Source organism: Pezoporus wallicus, unplaced genomic scaffold, assembly GCF_028554395.1.
Source record: "Pezoporus wallicus isolate ANWC-B61680 ecotype Strahan unplaced genomic scaffold, APGP_CSIRO_Pwel_v1 contig_4901, whole genome shotgun sequence".
Lineage (NCBI taxonomy): Eukaryota > Metazoa > Chordata > Aves > Psittaciformes > Psittacidae > Pezoporus > Pezoporus wallicus.
Genome location: NW_026640354.1, coordinates 2,116,818 through 2,137,258, shown reverse-complemented (window position 1 = coordinate 2,137,258; position 20,441 = coordinate 2,116,818). Strand labels below are relative to the sequence as shown.

Sequence of the window (20,441 nt, the reverse complement as noted above, 5' to 3'; positions counted from 1 at the left end):
GTTAAAGGCTGATCCCTTGCACATTGTTGTCCTGTTCCCCCCATGTCCCCCTTTAACTATCCAGAGGGCTGGTCAGTGCCCTGCTTCCACCCTGTCATGGGAGCATGCAGGAATGCTTTGATCTGATGTGTCAGAGGTACACTACTGACATATGTCCATATGCTGGACTGCTCAACTCAAAACCCAGAGTGAAAAAAAAAAAAATCAAAGTATTTCAAAAGCATTATCTGCAGCTCTTGTTTTCACAATTTTGGTACAGTTTCTCCCATGTTTGTCCATTCCATATTTTCAACTTTACTAGCTTGCTTCTTCTCGTTTTCCTTTTTTTTTTTTTTTTTTTGCTGAGCAAGACATTCCTTCTTCATGCCTCCCTCTATCCCTTATCTTCTAACACTGCCCACTATCTTGCAACAGGCCAGCAACCTTGCCTTCACTTTTCCAACACAGAAGCTACGCACTGAGCCATCACCATGGTCCAACTATACTTGAAGCACATACTGCTAGAGAAAAGTACAAAATACCACACAGGCTTACACAGTGTCATTTTCTAGCTCCTCACTGTTATAATACAAATTCATCCTGGAGGCACAGCATTCCATATAATTCTTTCTTTTGCCTTTTAAAAGCAGATTTCTTGTGATTCCTTCAAGCCATGATTGCGCACGCACCTACAAAGCATTTTTCACAAACAGAAAGATCAGGTATAAGCAGACCCTCCATTTCTGGTTTCTAAATGTATATAAATTCATGCATTTTGGTTTCATTCAAGAGAAACAGTACCAACTTGCTTCCTAAAAGATACAAGTACACTGCTGTATGACCTGTTCACATCTTCATTGTACCTCTCCAACATTTAATTCACTTGTAAGCTAAAAGGAATACCTCGGGCTTTCTCTACATAAACCAATAACAACAAATAAAAATCAAGAGAAGAATAATGCCAACCTCCCTCCACCCTAGGGAAACACCACTCAATAACAAATCTTCATTGATAAGTATAGTTTTAAATCTGTTCAATTTTTAATCCCTCTGATACATCATACCTAGACTTCTTACTATTTCAATTTTTTTCCATCAGGACAGTTGGGTTACCAAATCCAATATCCTGAAACACATCATAAAGACTAGTGTTTGTACGAGGCTTTTCCAATGAGGCACTAGTGTGCCTGATGTAACATGGAACAAAATAAAAAGATTACAGAATCAATGAGGTCCACTTCCCAGTATGATTTACTCCAGTTACCTACTTTGGTCCAAGTCCTATTTCAGTACTTCTGTCCAAACCATGTCAAACTGTCAGACTATAAGCAGTCATATACACATTCACCCAGTTAAAGTCTGTCACGTTTTAGTTTATACCTATAATCTGGAGCACTCTAATTTTAGATTAGCAGTCCAAAGAATTACTCTTATTACTGCTCTAATTCCTTGATGCAAGTTACCGGCATCTTCTAAGTTATGCTGTATTTTAACAGCTGCTGCTAAACATCCTCCTGGCTTGCTAAAGTGGAAAGAATGCCATCAACATTTGTATCTGACTAAAATCTAGCTTTTTAAGCATGTACCTGACAAACCTAGTGAGTATTTTTGTCTTTCGGCACTGCTCTGTGACTTTGATTTCTACCTGGCCACAAAGCACCAACATTAGAGTTACTTTTGTTTCTAGTAAAAATACCTTTCTTCATGTCTGTCCAGCTGTCCTCCCTCCATCCATGTAATTTTCCTTTTATACATTACTTCATTATCTGCTAATTTATATTAATGGAATAAAAGCTGACAGCCAACTATTTAGGTCCTTTCCAACCCTAACTGTTCTACGATTCTATGATGTAGAGATTTCTAGCAGCAGGAAGAAGGGAAAGAGTATTTTTAAGAGCCATTTCCACCTCTAAGAGCCATTTCCACCTCTATTCTCAGACATTTTATCTATCTCCCTTGATTGTGGATTCTTCCACAACTAGTAATATTTTTGTAAGCCATTCCAAAGTGCTCTGCTTTTTCTGTTCATATTTCATCTTTCACCTTGTGTTGTTCAAAAGCTTTCTACCTTTTGAATTTCCTCCTTTGAGAGGAAAAGACTGTATTCATGTGACCACATACGGACTTCTGTAAGCCAAGACACCCACAGATGAGCTAGTTATCCTACATCGTCTTTGAAGGTAACAGAGAGAAATAAGCAGTCAGCTGGGGATAAGTCATCCCATTCCTAAATTCATATCTAAAATAAATCATATAAATTGCCCTGTAAAAGAATATCTCCTTCTTCATTAATCTAAGCTTAAATATGTCTGAGCTGGACTGTTTTAACAACAGCACAGCTGTGGTTAGTTCAGCAATATGAATCCTTTTCAGAGGTATTTCCTACCAACTTTCATGCACAATTAAATCCTCACAGAGTATTTTAAGGTAATGGCAACCACACAAACCCACTGTGGGATAGAGAAATCGTATTTCTAGTGTTCTTTTCCACCTCAAGAAAACACCACACTTACTTTCAGAATGTCAATTCCTATTTGTTTCTTTGTGAGAAGTTTAACTGCTCAGAAGAAAAGCAAGTAACTATTTTTGAGGTACTTAGATGATTCACAGACTACTGTATTTATGTGACTTGCCAAATGACTGCTATACCATTCCCAGGGTCACCTTTGGTCAGAGCTGTACACCTGCAGGGTCACAGACCTGGACCTCATCTAACAAGCTCTGTGGAATACAGACAGCCATTTCAAGCTTTGTCTTTGAAGTATTTGTGAATACACTGCTGTGAATGCAGACTTTGTGGAGAAGAACTGGAGAAGTCTTAGCATGGTTTTGCAGACAGGACATTGTGCCAACCCTGCAGAGCCATTGCAGTGTTGCTTTACACTGTTTTCCCCACTGCTCATCGTTGGGTCTTGCCCTGAAAGTCCAAGACCTAAGCTAGTTTCCTTCCCTACATTGCTTACCATAGGTTACATAGAATCTTCAATTACTAGCTGGGGTGTCTCAAGGGACGTTACTATTCATACAAAAGACCAAACCCCCTCATAGCAGGTAGAGTTTCAAGGAGATAGTAAGTACTGTTGTGTCACACATAGGCTTTCCATTATTCACCACTGCTTAGTTTAAGCTGTTAAACCCCCCTCTGTATGTTTTGAAAACATCTCAGGATGTTGATGACAACCATTTATAGCTTTAGAATTAATCACAGCTATGAACGCTATAATCACATCAGATATGTGGAAAAGCTTTAAGGTTACACAGCTTTCAACAATCAAAATAGACTAACTTCACAGCTCATTCTAGCCTCCACACATTAAATTGCTGACACACTAAGAAGATCCTTGCTCTAAAGGAATAGCAGCATTTGTTCTTAATGTAAACAGCTGTGTTAATTTTTTTTTCTAAACCAGTAATATTCAAGAATATTCATGGAATAATGTCATAAATAAAACACAGCTAGGGTGCTTAAAACTAATTCTATTGAGAAATTCTAGATCACAAGGCTGGTTTACTGCTCAGTATGCACATCTAGGCAATGGGTGGAAATAACCAAGCCATTTGCCCAGCCTCCTTTGCCTCGTTCTTCTTCCCTGATTCATGTATGCACGTGTGTGCGTGTATACACATATGTATGCACACACACAAATACAAGGTAGAGTGTATCAGCCTCATATCATAGAATTTCTTAACAGAATTAGTTTCAACCATATATACATATATAATTATATATACAGGAACTTAAAGGATATAGTTATTACTAAGCAGAATGGTGAAAACCTTTTTGGAGGACTGTTTTGGAAAATGTTTTCGCCATTCTGCACAGGATAAATATGACAGTTTCCGCAGAAACAGGAGCACACACCTCAGAAATGCAGCTATCAACTCTGCTAAATCAACACTGCAATAAGAAAATATTAATCCTACTCTCAAAGCATACAGAGGTGATGACAGCAAAGGAACAAAAGAGTACTATAAACATTATTGTAAGAAGATCTCTTAACAGCCTATGGCCTTCGGGAAAGTGCACAAACTCTTCCCAAAGCTTTTATTATGACAAAGTAGATAGAAAGGTTGTTGACTGATTTGCCTTTTATTTCTGAAATAAAGCAATGAAGTATGAGAAGTTTGAAGAAGACAGAAAAAGTTTGAGCCAGTAATGGAGAATAGCATTACAGGACAACTGGATGTAGTTTACAGATGTATAAACTGTGATGGCCTTGAAGACAAAAGCAAGCAGTGTAAGTTGCATCTAGCGAATAAAGGTGAGTCAGGTGAAGGCAAAGAGATGAGTGATCTGGTGAAAGCAGAGGCAAGAAGTCTCTGCACAGCATCCTGGAGAGCTAAATGCAAATCATTTACCCTTACATAAGAATAAAAACAAACAAAGGAGTGTGATGAAGAGGACAGAACAACACAGAGCTCTTCTAGGCAGACGCTGAAAGACCAGCTATTGACTGAAATACACCTAGATGGCCAGAAGAGCCCGCTGAGCACTGATATTCTTGCCTTGCTTAGGAAGAGTTAATTTTCTATGCTCTGCATTTTCAAAAGAGGTATGTATTTAATCAAAGAGCATACAAGGGAAGGGAGGGAGGAAAAAAAAACTCTTCAGCAACACAAGGCAAAGCTACTGAAAATGTATCCAATTTACTCACAAGAAAAATCAAGTGCCAATGACAGGAAGTCTGAATTGGAGCAAAATGCTGGATATCTATATTAAATCAAGAGAAGTATTGTTAAGTAAAAGCAGCTACACTTACACCCACAGCTAAAAGATGCCTCAAGCCATCATCTGGAAAAAACACTATGTCACTGCATGGCACGTGGCTTCCTTCTCATATCCTTTGTTCATTTATTTGTTTCATGATAACTGTTTGAAGCTTTAAGAAAAAAAAAAAAACAAACAGAAAAGTCAGTATATATCAGTAAAAAAAAAAGAGTCATTTCATGCATCTCGGTCTATAAATTACTGCTTAAAAGGAAAAATGTTTATGCCCAATTCAATTTAAAATAATCATCCTTTCCCATTCAGATTTGTTACAGAGCTGCAGGGTTAGTTCACCTTTTACTCTGTTTTTAAACAAAACAAGCACATTGTGGAACACCTATTTCACATTATCATTAACAAAGAAAACTCCCTAAGAAGCATGGTTATGACACTGACACTTTTCAAGCAAAGAGTTAAAGCACATATCTGAACAATTTATGGCTTTGAGTGTGGCTTGAGTAGGAACAGCAGCTCAGTACTGAAAGCTTTCCATTCACATCATCAACTGTATTCTCTTCATAACAAGTGCATATGTAGGCAGATGGATTGTGCCTTTTCCAACAGCTGCCTTGTCATTTTATAAATGATTTCCGTAAACAGCATGCATGGGTAAGTAGCACTGGTTGACTTTCCCCTTTTCCCTTCCTCCCTCCTGGCCAGCAGACACAACTTCTGCAGAGTCAAAACTAGGACCTCTCAGACAAGAACTGCTCTTCGTTTGCAAAGAGGGCCAGGAACGGAAGCAGAATCATACATGTGCTGATTTAGTAGAGGGGTGAAGAAAGCTTGACTTGACCTACCCAAATCTGGAAGCCAGGGCCTGAAAGCAAGACCCTGCCTTCCAAATGAGACAGTGACCTCAGCAAGTACCAGGTAAGAAAACATACACCAGCATTTAGGGTAACACAGAGTTAGCAGACAGCTTCCACCACAGACACAATTTAAGGATCACTGCTTTAACACTCTTCTGAAGTTTGGCCCTAGAAAGTTTTAAGAGGTAGCTGGCAGAAGAGCAGGTTATGTGTCTGAAGCCGGTTTTCTGGAAGAAAACTCCTCGTGCACAAAAGAAGATTAGAGGCTGAAGAAAACAGTCCCAACATACTACTACATTTTCCAAGAAGAAACACGCTGAACTTTCAGACAGTATGTAATTCAGGAAGAAGAGTAATAGAATGGGTATTGAAAGAATTTCCTGCCAAAGTACAAATATTATCAATATGTAATGTTCACAGGAGGTACTTAATGCTTTTGATATTAAATACTCCACCTATGCAAGTCCTCTTCTATTGCTCAATCCTCTCCTTCAAATATATAGTGAAGCTTTCCAGATGAGATTATGTCAAGAATCCTCTGCCTAGATGGTATTTCTCAAGTGCATACAAGTTTCAGGAATTTCATTACAAGGTCACTCTTGAAGTTTTCTGGGTTGTCAATAAAACCATTTTTGAGCCCAGAAAGTTGCAGAAGCATTCACCTAAAAACCCGTAACTTGTTGAACTACAGCCCTCTTCATTATTGTCCTACAACTTACGCTTATCACTTATCTCTAACAGTAACACTTATCTCTATCATTCACAAATATAACCTGACAGTTCTCACCAATTCCCGTTTCTCTTTTGCCATAGAAACTCACGGAAAATTCAGCTACTTCTACAATGAATGTAGAGCTGTACCTCTAAAATCTACCTTGGCCCTGAACTTGGTCAGGACATTGCTAAGTTTGCAACACTTTTAAGTGAAATGTTGTACTCATATTGACTCTTCTTCCAAGTTCACTAAAAGCTTTTCAGTTTCCTAGATTTGTAAGAAAAAGGCTTTTAGAAATCTCTGACCATTCCACCTGCTCCCTCTGATGTACTAAGAAGAAAAGATCAGTCTAAAACCATCTGTTCTGATTTCAAATCCACGTACCATCTAACCAAACCATCATCTTTCAGGATATTTATAGACAGACAAATAACTGCCTAAGATGATACGGCTTCCACTTACCTCCATTTTAATCAAGCAAACAACTCAAAGCCACCTACATGCACAGAGACAGTTATTCCTAAACTCATCCCTCTGCCCCCCTGGTCTTCCTCTCATTTTTCCAATCGTCCACTACCCACATCATCTGGATCCCACTGGTCTTAAATTAGACTGTAACCCCTTGTTGGGAGAGCTTGTATCTTACTACGGACAGTGAATTGTGCAAGATGATGTACAGTGCTAATCCTAATAGAAGCCTTCTAGTGCTACTGAAATACAATATAATCTGAGTTTATGGCAAGTATACAAATCTACACCGAAAGACACTTGCAAAGCATTGATTCAGGAAGTTTCCTAAATATAGAGCATGCTTTCTTGACATGGCAGATGTTGCTTTAGCTACTTTCATGTCAGTAACGCCTGGCAAGGCCATTAGCTCCTTCAAAATAAAAATAAAAATAAAAAAGTCAGAAACTCCAAAGATTCTGTATCTTGTATGAGATGTTAGGGAACAGATTAATGTCTAGATTATGTCCCCTCACACTTTTATATGAACATGTATACATATTTGAGAAGGATACTGATGACAAGAAAAACCAAGTCAACAACAAAACTCACTTTACCAAAGGCGTAAATATTTAACTTACATACCAACAAGATGTGTTATCTTCTCTCTCGAGTGAATATACTAGAGCTTTCAGTATCAGCTTAAATCTCACTGCTCTCGCAGCTACAACCTTGCTGCTCTTTTCCTGGTATGACAGCAACCATCGTTAAAATACCCTCCCCATCACATGAACTGTTTCCTGTGTCCTGGGGTCAGATTTAAGCACAGGGGTCCACCCACAGATAAAATTAGTTGGCAGGACTGGAGTCTTGAAATTGTCTCAACTGACTTCTAGAAAAGCATGAATCAGCTTTTGACACTTCCTCCTTTTTTATGTATTCTATTTTATCTTTTGAAAAGGAGGAGGGAAGGAGAGTGAAAGTAAAAGGAGAAGGGGAAGGATCACTGAACCTCAAACAGCTGGGATACTATGATACATCACAGGTGAACCCAGCCACATGAAATCCCCCTCATCTCCCTATCATTTTGCAGAGTTGGGCCTCTTTCAGGAAATTTTTATTTTTTTTATACTTCCCCCACACACACACACACAATTGTTCTAACTGGTGCATTTCTAGCTTCCAAACTTCTGTTAAGTGATTGCTTCCTACGAAGCTTAGGATTTCAAGTTCTAAATGAACCACTGCAGAGGTGTTAAACATGTGAAATAATCCTGTAAAAACTTTGTAGCAGAGTCTAGAAATGAAGCCAAGCAACCTGTACAGCCAAGTAAGCTGCACAGAAACCCAACTCTGAAAACTCTGAACTGAGTCTGCAGTTACAAATATGCCCTTATTGATTCCATTTTTGTCCTTTTTCCTACCAGAGACTGGATGACTTCTAGATATCCAGACACAGACATCACAAAAGAGATTAAGCAATACATACAAAAGTTTGGCCTAAATTCGTGTGTCTGTGATAAACCAAATAGAATAGAAGTTTTAAAGAGACAACTATGTTTTAAGGTGTCAAACATTTCTTGACGTCTGTGGCAGTTGGCAGCTGCAAACATCCGACTGAAAGCCCCATCTGCTGCTTCACAGCTTCCAGTCGAGGATGTTTACAGTCGCTCACTGTCAACAGCAATACACATTCCTCAGCTGTTTACTTTATATTATTAACATGCAGAGGCCTCCAAGCAGGTTAGTTAAGATCACTACAACTTCTGTTGCTGTGTTGCTACCCACAGATGTACAGGGGACTGTTTTCATAAGTATTTTCAAATGAAATAAAGTACAACTTCCAAAAGGAACACTGGCAAACAGCCAGGTGTATTTTCTGTTCAAGCATTCCAGTTCCAGAATTCTGTTGCCTATTTTACATCCAGTAAGAATTAAAATGAAGTCGCATGAAAAGAGCAATTTGGTGCCACTGTTGCATTTGTCTTGTTCTCCAAGAAACTAGAGCAATCCTGTCACTAGAGTAGTGCACAACAAAAACTGCACTACTCCACAACTGAGCTGCCTTATCAGCACAGTGACTAAAGATAGCAACAGCACAAAAATAGAACCAAACCCTTTCTAAGAGTATTTCACTACAGTGTCTGGGATGGCTTCAATCCCCACAGAAAAATGGGTGTGAGGGAATTATATCAGAAGTTAGTTTATGCAACATTTACTTCCAAATAAAACTGTGGAAAAAAAAACACCAAAAAAAACCAACCAAAACAGTACAGGGGGCTGAGGGGTAGAGGGATGGAAGCCGAGTAGCAAGCTCTGCAAAGGCTTCAATAAAGTTCAAGCCTGTTAGACGATTTCTACAAATTACCCAAACTAACCAGTTGCTGCTACACTTCTCATAGTTGGCAGCATGGCATTTCTCACCAAATGAAAAAGCCAAAAAGATTTGGCATAATAATGTCTCGGTTGTACAGTTCTGCTGTTTGTTTTCCATTCTATCTCCCATTTCCTTATTAAGGTAATGATGGGGAAAATTAAAGATTAATCACTCAACTATTTTTCTGAAGTCATATGAAACCACAGCAGGCAAGCAGAGTGATTATATCACTCTAATTAGAAGGTGTTTTTCCTTGAAACTTCTTGCCCCCAAATGAAAGTACCGCACTGTAAACAGAGTAGGTTATGAAAAGACTGCAGAAAGGCAGAAAGCAGCAGCCTGTGGTGTATTTACTCAAACTGATAAGTGTGAAGGATCTCTATAAATCAGTTTCAAAACTCAGGGCTATATTTTCTACAGTAAGGTTAACAAAATTAATCTTTCAGACAGCAGGTGTAAACAAGCCAAATTATGTTGGGGCCTTTCCCTTTATTCAATACCATCTTTGAGCTATTAAAGCTTCCTAGGGAACCACATTTTCTCAATGGGTCAAGTCACTAAGGAAACAAAGCAAACTTTATCAGTGCTGCACAACTCTACATTCCAGGAATTCCTTGCACTTGGCATCTATATACCATGCCAGACCCACAGGATCCATTCGTTCTCTCCTTAGGAGACCTACACCATGACAAGCTATGAAACTCTCAGTAAGGTGCCCAACTTCACAAGGTTGCCAATACGAGGAGGGACTAACACCCCTGCATGAGGTCTACTGGAGGACAGAAGAGTAAGAAAATGTTATTTCCTATGACAGAAAAGAGTTCTTCTTCTGGGAAGTTCCATCCTGTTTATCACAAGCCAGCTAAGAAAAACACAGTTACCTTGCAAGACTATATATATATATATATATATATATATATATATATATATATAAAATGTCAATATACGGACTGTTAAAAAAAGAAGAAAAAGGGGGGGGGGGGCAACAAAAAAAATCCTTAGATGTAAAATGCAGAATGGTAAATTTTCATCTTAATTACACTTAATCATGAAACAGATTAGCCTTCCATTTTAAATGTAGCAGCCTTAAATCTACAACTTAAAGGGGGAAAAAGTAGGGAGACTATAATGTCCTACTCCTTCAAATTATTCAGATGAAGGACATTATGTCAGCAATAATGTGCAAGTCCACTCTATGTATGGCTTCCTTTCTGCTTTCAAAAGACATCAAACAGATTATATCTGTATGAAAGTCAAGGCAAGGTCAATCTAAAACTGTGAAGCATTTTATCACACAGTATGGACTGTTATGCAAGAGAATGCAATCAGTTATCTTTACTGCTTTTTTTTTTAATTTGTACAGTATTCTCATTGAGGTGTTTAGGCAGAAAGTGTTCAAGACTCAAGCATCAATCAACAGGGCTTTATACACGCTGATCTTGATAAAGTTTTGAACAAATACAGGTAAGACAAAGGGGACATTCTTACTTTTCAGTGTCTTCATGAATTTACCATCCATGTAACAGGAGAAAAGGGCAAATTGGTAGAGCGCAAGCACTGTTCAGTTAAAAATAAATCCATTGGTTTTCTCACTCTTTTCCAAGCCAGATGAATAGATTACTGGTAAGAGAGGGGGAAAAAAAAATAAACACAAACAAAAAACCAAGCGTCTAAACCAAATTTTCCAAGTGCTGCTGGAATTCTACATTCCCATACAGATGAGGGGATATGCAAACTCAGACAAGTAAATTAGGTTTTAATCCTCAGAACAACACTGGAATACCAACAGACAAAAATGCAAATTCAGAGCCGCATACAAATTGGAAAAAAAAAACAAAACAAAACCAAAAAGTCACTCATGGCAATTGTTTGCTACGTTTCTTTGCAGTATATATTTTCAAATTTGCTTGTCAAGAGCCTTAAGATCATCATTAAATATGGCAAAATTATTCCTCCTCTTCCTGCCACTGACAACATAGGAAGATTAAGCACACATTACTTATGTGAACTCAAGTTCACAGCTGTTATGATACAGCATGAGAATCTCCAACTGTTGCCAATGAATCCGATTCTCCCGACTGCATCTGAATTCACTATAAAATGCCTAAAGCAAGCATCCCCTGCACTAAGCAGGCAGTTGCAGACAAGCAGCTGAAATTATGCACCAAATGAGACACAGAACATCCAAACATTTAAGAATGAGATGTCAAAACTACTGGTAAAAGTATGAACATGAGCCTTTTCCCAAGAGTCCCTACCTAGTGTCTAATCATTAAAAGCTGATGAAAATCCCCAATCTGTCTAGGTGAATAAATACTACAGTGTACCTCAGCAGAAATACATTTGGCAAAAAAACAAGAACTTACGTCTTGGATACCAGCTGATCCTACTAATCTCCTTCATACAAGACACCCACACCTCCAGGGAGAACTGCATTCTTCAGCCACAAGAGACCACTCCTCAGATTTCCAGGAATCTGTATCATAAGAATCATAGAACAGTTAGGGTTGGAAAGGACATTAAGACCATCAAGTTCCAACCCCCCTGCCATGGGCAGGGACACCTCACCCTAAACCATGTCACCCAAGGCTCTGTCCAACCTGACCTTGAACACTGCCAGGGATGGAGCATTCACAACCTCCCTGGGCAACCCATTCCAGTGCCTCACCACCCTCACAGGAACGAATTTCTTCCTTATATCCAATCTAAACTTCCCCTGTTTAAGTTTTAATCTGTTACCCCTTGTCCTGTCACTACAGTCCCTAATGAATAGTCCATCCCCACATCCTTGTAGGCCCCCTTCAGACACTGGAAGGCTGCTATGAGGTCTCCATGCAGCCTTCTCTTCTCCAGCCTGAACAGCCCCAACTTCCTCAGCCTGACTTCATACGGGAGGTGCTCCAGTCCCCTGATCATCCTCACGGCCCTTCTCTGGACTTGTTCCAACAGTTCCATGCCCTTCTTATGCTGAGGACACCAGAATTGTACACAATATTCCAACTGAGGTCTCATGAGAGCAGAGGGGCAGGATCACCTCCTTCGACCTGCTGGTCACGCTCCTCTTGATGCAGCCCAGGATACAGCTGACTTTCTGGGCTGCGAGCGTACACTGCCGGCTCATGTTCATTTTCTCATTGACCAACACCCCCAACACACATGAACAGAAGTTATTGTATTTCCAGAAGTTCAGTATTTCAGATCACATAATTCTCATTATGAGGACTGCCTGCAAGTAGTCAGACAGCTTTTAACAGCCATTATTTAAACCGTGTCCTTTTCTGGTATAGTAATTTAAAACTTAGAATGCGTTTAAAGTGACATATTACTCCTGAATGCAGCTGTCTCTCCATTAGAGAAGGTAAAGGTTAACTGATAAGGCAGCAGAAGTATTCAGAACCTATACTGAAGTAGTTAAATTTCCCACCAGAGATAGGCATAACGACCTTACCTATTCATTACCTTCAGAAACATACAGATTACACAACCCAAACCAGCCACACAATAAAACTGAGGTTGAGCATCACTTCAGAAAAGCAGAATACCCAGAGTCCTCCTAGCTAAGCCTTTAAGATGGAGAAGGAATTTATTCACGCAATAGTTCTGGAGGAAGAAAGACATACAGTACGCCCCTGCAGATGGATGAATAGACAGACACAGAAGACAGAACCAGATTAGTAGGAGAAAGAAGAAACAGAGAAATAATGCTTAAGAAGAAAAGAACATGGGAAGAACAAAGTAAATGGAACTGAAGTAAATGAACCTGTAGAAGAATACACATGTGACAGTTCTGAAATCTGTTATTATACACAACAAATATACACAGAAGAAATGCAGTAAGTAGGGCTTATAAACTGAAATGTGTATACTCAAAATACTGTATTTATCGATTTGCACTTCTGACACCTTTTGAAGGTACCTGAAACAGTTCTGTATGTGATCACGCAAAATGAGGATGCCTTTGATAAACAAATCTTTTCTGTCAATCAACCAGCTCCAGCAACAAGTTAAGACTAAGGAGGGATATCAGCACTATCTACACTCTGCTACAGAATCAGTGAATGGTACTGTATTGTTTATTACTCTGCATTTCACTGTCTTGAGGGCATCACTGTGAAGCCCACAAAGCTTAAGCAGTAGCCAGAAAGGAAGGTGCAATAGGCTCTACTACCCTTTCATATCAGCTGGCAGAAATGGGTGATGCCCCAACAGTTCAGAGCATTACTCTACTGTTGGCAGAGCCAAGTGCCGTGCTGGTTGCAGTTCCATCGTGGGGTGGAGCAGGTGACCAGCCTGAAGGTGTGCACTACTGCATTACTGTGTCAGTTCCCAATGCAGAACACTACAGTTGGTGGTTTTCTATTTCAGCTAAGTACAAAGACAATACACTGAGTCAACATAAGAATGGTGTATATTGGGCAAGAAAGCAGCCTCCAATGGCAGTAACTCATTCTCACAGCTGCCTGTGAGAAGCATTACCCAAGAGAGCATGCCATACTAGATCCCAAACTTAGCAAAGAACATTTCATAGAATCGTAGAATGGTTTTGGTTGGAAGGGACATTAGGGATCATATAATTCCACACACACCCCACACCCCCCCAGTCTTGAGCACTTCCAGGAACAGGGCATCCACCAACTTCCCCAGGCAACCTGATTTAACAGCATGAACAAACTACCCATAGCACACAATTTATTCAGCCTCATGGTTCATATTCAAAAGGAAGGTGAGATGCAACTGCAGTGAGAACAAGCTCTGCCACAGGGGGCACGCTACAGGCAGCACATATAGGCAGCAGGTGGTCCATTTCCGAGATTCCTGCACACAGGAGTGAACATATGTTTGGGCTGATGAGAACCATCCTCAAACACAAAACTCTGCCCCAACATCCTCTGAGAATTTCTAGGATGCTTTCATCCTGTGTTTTGCAAACTGCCTCCTAACTCCCATTATGTCCTTTATTCAGGACATGTAATCTGCTCCAAAGTCACAACTCTGCGGAATGTATTTCATACTTTGCTGTACTCTTGGAGAAAAGCAGAGACAAACTCTGATATTCACATTGGTCCAGTGACCCACATCTCAGATGGTATGAGCTTATCCTCCTGTTTCTGATTTCAGGGTCAGGTAATTGAGGCAGGAATCTGTTCTGTTTGCCCACAGCCAGGACACAGCACCCATACCAACTCCCTTGTACCCTTTCTCCTTTTTATCTTCCCATCACTCCTTCCCTTGTACACTACTCAAACACACAACTGGGTCATACAGACTGTCAGAATAATTAGCACAATCATAATATTTCTTCTTCATCTCCAACAGATCAAAACAAACACAGCCTGTGACCACAAGATTAGTTTTACTTAGCATGCTCCATAGTGAACTGCACAAGCCCCAGATGCTGCAGAAGACTCGGCAAGGCTTCAGCTTACACATTCTTACCTGTATACATGTAGCACATTGATTAATCCTATCTCGAAGGTACTTGAACATTACCAGAAATTAGTGCTACATGCGAGAGCTTTTGGATACTATGTTAAGCAATACATCCACTAAAAGTGTGCAGAAAGCAACTTTTTTAACACTCCCACACACTAAAGTAACTTAGAAAACACTTGTTTATTCATAGCACCACACAAGTAAAACGTAAAAGCAACATCTGAAGAACAAAACTACTGCACATGCAGCCAATGCATTAACCTTTGCTCACATGCAGACCAGAGCAATAAACCTGTTCAATTCCCCTTCTTCCAGCAGCCTCCCCTTTCCCTGTGTACGACCAGCCTCCGGGCAGTTAAACACTTGCTTGTTCCCAGAGTTTGTAATTAAATACTCTGACCCACCAGACAAAATGCTGACACCCTACTGACAGGGCCATGAACCTGAATCCTGTTAATGTTACACTTCAAAATTTCTCTTAACCTGTATTCTCATCAGTGTGAAAAGGTCCATCCTCTCAGCCTCCTAGAAGCAGAAGCTACGGGAGAATAACATGCACACGGAAAAAGTACCAACCAAGCAAGAGAAAACTCAGAAGAGAGGAAAAAGCATTAGATTGTCCACCTATGGAAGGGAAGAGGGCTTACCAGCACAAATGTTCTACCTAAGCCACTGTGGAAGCACCAAACTGCTCAAGAAACTACTAGACATAAATCAATACTGACATGCCAAAGGGCACAAACACTAGAAAGTGCTGCAAGAGGAAAAGGCAGACTGGACCCCAGTTTGTAATGGCTAAAATAGGACCACATGTGAGAGACCCAAGACAGGCTGGAAAAGGGTACAGAGAAGAAACCCTACTGTTAGCTTCAGGTATTGGGAACTTAAAATTATCCCTCTTCCTCAGCTTCACCCCAAAAATTTCCAGTATAAGTTACAAAGAGTTAACCTAAGTGCTATCCATACACAGCCTTCTACAGATGCAAACAAGTGGTTTAACTGCATTTTGCTCTCAATCAGCAGAAATAATTGTCCAGAAGTTACATAAAAGGAACAGAAAAAGGGACAGAAGGACATCCATGACACTGTTTCCTAACCAAAAACGCTTTTCTAATATTTATTAGCAAAGAAAGTCCCCAGTGGATAAATACAGCTTTTGTAGTCAGCTAAAACCTAAAGCTATTAGAACATATCTTGACAGCTCAAAGAACTGCTCTCAGTTGCTTAGATTCATGGAAATTTATAATCAACATGTCACAAAGACTTTAATTTAGAACATCTGTCATTGAAGGAAAACACTGAAGCAAGACTTGACTTTATTTTTCAAATGTATTAATAACTAATCGCCTTGGGATTATGTCAAGCACGTCACATTAGGATGGCTTGGGCTCAGCTTGACCAGCGAGTTAAAATACAGTTAAACCTGTCTACATTTGCACTCAAACTTGTACTTCTTTTAAATTCCAAATGATTACAGAGGAAAGGTATCTGTGGGACTAACACTGACCATGCCCTATGGTCAGTGTCAGACCTATGACACTGACCATGACACTATCCTGTTTTATTCAGTGTGGAATATACAGGCAGAATATTATTCTTAGAGAATAATGTAAAACTTATTTTCTACACACTTGAATTTAAAAGTGAAGGGAGAACTTTTCTTTGCAAAATCTACTTGCTGTGGTAGATTCTGTTATTATAAAAAGTACACGTTATTATAAAAGGTACATTTATGCATTACAGATTTTTGGTGCAAAGGTTTACATATGCATGCAGGTGGATTAATAAAATGGACTTGAAAATAAGCTTTTCCTGTGTCTGTTAATTTATGGCCCAATGTTACATTCCTTTCATGCAATGCCATAATCTTCAGTGAATGACTTCACATTATACTCCTCAGAGTAATCTAGGAATGCAGATACAGAAAACATCAACCACCACCTTCATAAGACTCTCCCTCTTAACCCTCAAGTGTTTAAGTGCCCGATAAGAGTTTTTGATATGAATAAAACTTTAAACTATCCTGCAAGCACACACTTTTCAGCCAGCAGGTACACGTACCAACACTGAAGCCATTTTAACACTGCTCAAACCAGTGTTGCACATTCAAACCTCCTGCAATTCTCAGATGCCGCCCTGTCACTCCTCAACCGCTGAAACACAGGAACATGCTTTTCAAAGTGCAACTTCCAGATCTGTCCTTTACACCAACAATAAAACCATGAGTTTCAGAATGGACCAGCTGCACCAGAAACCTTTTTGTACATACAAACACTAAGACAAAGAAGCTTTGAGGTTTAAGTCTATCTCAGCCAAAACTTGGCTTTAATACCCCAGCTGGATACCTGTGCCCCTGTGGTGATGTCATCCATGCTTTGGTTCAGGAATCTGAACAGGAGAGGCTCAGCCCAGGAGCTTGGTTCATCCAGGAAAGCAACATGTTCAAATCACTCCTCCAAATCAGCATGATGACCTAAAGAATAGCCTTTGGAAAATGGGAGGGACCCTGCTCAGGCATCTCATTCTGGGACAGTGTTGGCAGCTGCAAATAATACCAATGGATTGACACCTTCACCCAGCTAGCACCAAGACCTAAGCCTCTATAAAAGCTGACCTGCATGGCAGATCTCTCTACACGTCTCACTGGTCACTAAAGCACTCCGCTCATGGTCCTCCGAAGTGGCTGTGGGACATCTTGCATGGCCCTTCCCTGCATGTCACACAGAGCAGGTGCCAACTCTGAGCTACTTTGGCATCAGAGCAGCTGCAGGTCAGGCATCTGCACACTCCAGCCCTTAAGACACCTTGGAATTTTGCCTCCTCCTTCTGTCAACTGTACAGAGAGTACAGACATGCTGTTGCTGTGTTTATCTTCACTCAGCTTTCTAAAGATACAGTGAAATGAATCATGTGCAGCACTTGTATCTATTGTACCAAAATAAACAGAACTCAACCACAGGATCTCTCTTCAGTATTCAAAGCATTTCCGTGGTGCTGGACATGGCCCTGATGAAAACGCTGCCTCAGAGGACACCCTCTGTCACAGGGTTTAACAGCTCCAAACCCTACAGAGTGGCAGGGCAGCTACTCGGCTGCACATACATCTTGAACATCACATCTGACTTCACAGTCAAGTAAGGGGATTCCAGCTACAAAAGTAGCATTGAGAAAACAGCTTAGAAAAGCACAGCAGCACTGCCAGGGCTCTAACTTTGTAAGTAGATTTATAGTTAAGTGTAAGTGCTATTAATTGGTTTTCAATGGTAACAGCAAAGAGCTAACGATCCATTAGGATTCATAGACACTGCCTTTAACACAGTATTTCCCTCACTTCCATGAGGAAGCAGGCTTATACATTCAACATGAGACACAGGAGGTATCAACACATGAAAAATATTGCGGTGAGCCAGTATGAAGGCTCACCGGGCAACCTATCCTTCAGAAAGTGAACACAGGAGAAATTAATCTTTATCCACGTCTTTCAATAGCAACCTTGTACGCAATGCTTCCATTCTCAATACCTGTATGAGTTTTGGTTACAACAAAGCCATAAAACAGGTAGTGCATGTTTTAACATATTAAGTTAGAATGAAGGGGGGATCTTGGAGGGTGTTAGCTTTAGCAACCAACCTATTTAAACTCAGCCTTCTCCATCCTAACAGCTGAAGTTTAGAACAGCTTAAAAGTGAGCCATTGTGTTTTGACTCGAAGTAGTCACAGAAGTAACCTTCAAGGTTACCTTGCCCTATGTGCGGCCCCAGGAAAGCAAAAAACAGTTTCAGAAAAGGAATTTCTTGCCTGGCTGGAGGCCACACCCACGACAACAACTGATGGCAAGAAAGCATTTGGATTCACAACCTTACCCGCAGCACCCAGCCGGAGGCAAAGCAAAACTTTCTCATTTTTGGAGAAGAAAAGAAACTCTTGCTCAATAAGTAGCAATTATGCGGCAGAATTTATATGCTGAGCACGGCTGAATGTACGAACACCAGATCAGTCAACCATAGCTTTAGCGCTTTGAGTATGATTAACAGAATGAACTTTCAAAGGTCAATTAAATGTCAACACATTTTAAAGAGATATTCTTTTTAAGTTGAGGTGGTGTGTAACAGTACCTTCCAAAGCTGCTGTGCCACTTCCACCTTAAAATTCTACCCATCCTACACTTACATAGGCAGATATAAAGATCATAACTAATTAACCTTTGAGAGAAAATAATGGCTATTTATGTTCCTGGCTTTCCTATCACTAAGCTGTCTTTATTACTTGTGTTTAACCACATCCATGGAGACACTCTTCTCTCTCCCCCCAAAATTTCATTTCAGTTGTTCAGGGTGTGAGTGAAGGGAAAAGAAAAGGAGCAAGAACAGTTTGAAAGTCTAATAATTTACTACATGAAAACGAGAAGAGGCTTTTGATATGCAACCGAGCTGCCTGGATGTAAATCTGGAGGAGGGAGATTGTAACAGAATTAATTATGAACACATTAATCATTATTTTAATCAGCCAGTCAGCCCAGAGACGGAACTTTTCACTTCTAAACATTTCTGAAATCCAAATTTCAGGTAACTAGCTCAGGACATGATAAAACTAACGCTGAAAAACTGAACATTCGGTACAGATCCATCCAAGCCACCTCTCAAACTGCATGCTCAAATCATTAATTTTAAAACAAGCAGACAACAAGACAAGAGTTTCCATCTCAGTACAACGTTAAAGGATCAAAATCCTGACCCGGGCCTCACAACACTACTACAATCATTTTGACATGAGCAGTGTTTATCCAAGAGCAGAGCTAAAGAATAATTTGAGAGTTGAGAAAAACCAGCAGAGAGGCGCGCTCTGAGCAGATGCGAGACGAAAACGGGCTGGAGAGTTTTCCTTCCTCCAGGGCTGCGGTCCCAGCACCAATTCAGAGGTTGGTTTGTAACTTCACGCAACAGAAAGAACGGGATTTCAGGGTTCCTGCACCCGAAGGACGGTCCCGGTCGGGTTTCGGACCAGGTGCCGGGGAACCAGCACGGCAAAGGTTCTCCCACACACAGGAGCAAGGAGGGCAGTGCTCGAAGTTCCTAAAAAGTTCCCAGAGCCGGAGACTGCCCAACCCCGACCCGGCACCGCGGGGCCGCTGCCGGAGCCACGGCTTATCCCGTCCCATCCCGTCCCGTCCCATCCCGCCGCACCTGCAGCCCCGGCCGGCGCCCGCCTCACCCACGGGAGCCGCCCTGCAGCGGTGGGAGAGCGAGAGGACCGGGCAGCCCGGCACGACCCCACAGGTGCCCCGGCCCACCCGCCAGCAGGGGTCGGCCCCGGGACCCGCCGGCCGCACAATGCCCGCTTCTTACCTGGCCGGGTCCCGCCGGGTCGCAACGCCGCGCCCAACTTTCCCGCTCCGGGTGAAACTTGCGGCATGCAGCGGGCCCGCTTCTGGCCGCCGCCGCCGCCGCCGCCGCCGCCGCCGCCTCCGCCACCTCCTCCTACGCGTCGCGTCCCGTCCCGCGGGGCCCAGTCCCCCGCCGGGCCCTTCCACAGGGGCGGGGAAAGGGGGCGAGGATAAGCGAGCCGCCCCCAGCGCCGCCGGGGCGGGCCAGGCCGGGCATTGTACGCCCCCGGAGCGTCCTTCCCGGCGGGGGAGGGGGCGCGAGCTCCTCCTCCCCTCGCCATGTTCTTTGTTTCTCCGGCTTTCCCTGGCCGTTCCTCCTGACGACCGCAGGCCCCGCGGCGGCGCCCGCCCTCCCCAACGTCTTCCACCCGCTTCCCCGCCGCTGCGGGGCAGGAGGAGCGCGGTCGCAGGTGACTGACCGGCCGCCCGCGCCCGAGCACCGCCCCGCTGCCGGAGGGGATCCCGGCCGGCTCCGCCAATTAGCTCAGGGGGAAAGGGGCAGTCCCAGCCAATGAGCTCAGAGAGTC

At 41.7% G+C, this 20,441-nt stretch overlaps 1 long non-coding RNA gene across 1 annotated transcript in view; it reads right to left on the bottom strand.

The window, feature by feature from the left end:
• LOC130604390 (uncharacterized) overlaps window positions 1-19,985 on the bottom strand; it is a 36,605-nt gene extending 16,620 nt beyond the window's left edge. The window contains exons 1-2 of the long non-coding RNA XR_008973444.1: window positions 19,877-19,985; window positions 11,465-11,574 (exon numbers count right to left, since the gene is read on the bottom strand). This is a non-coding gene — a long non-coding RNA (uncharacterized LOC130604390). The remainder of the gene's footprint in view (window positions 1-11,464; window positions 11,575-19,876) is intronic.
• Between the last annotated feature and the right edge of the window lie 456 nt (window positions 19,986-20,441).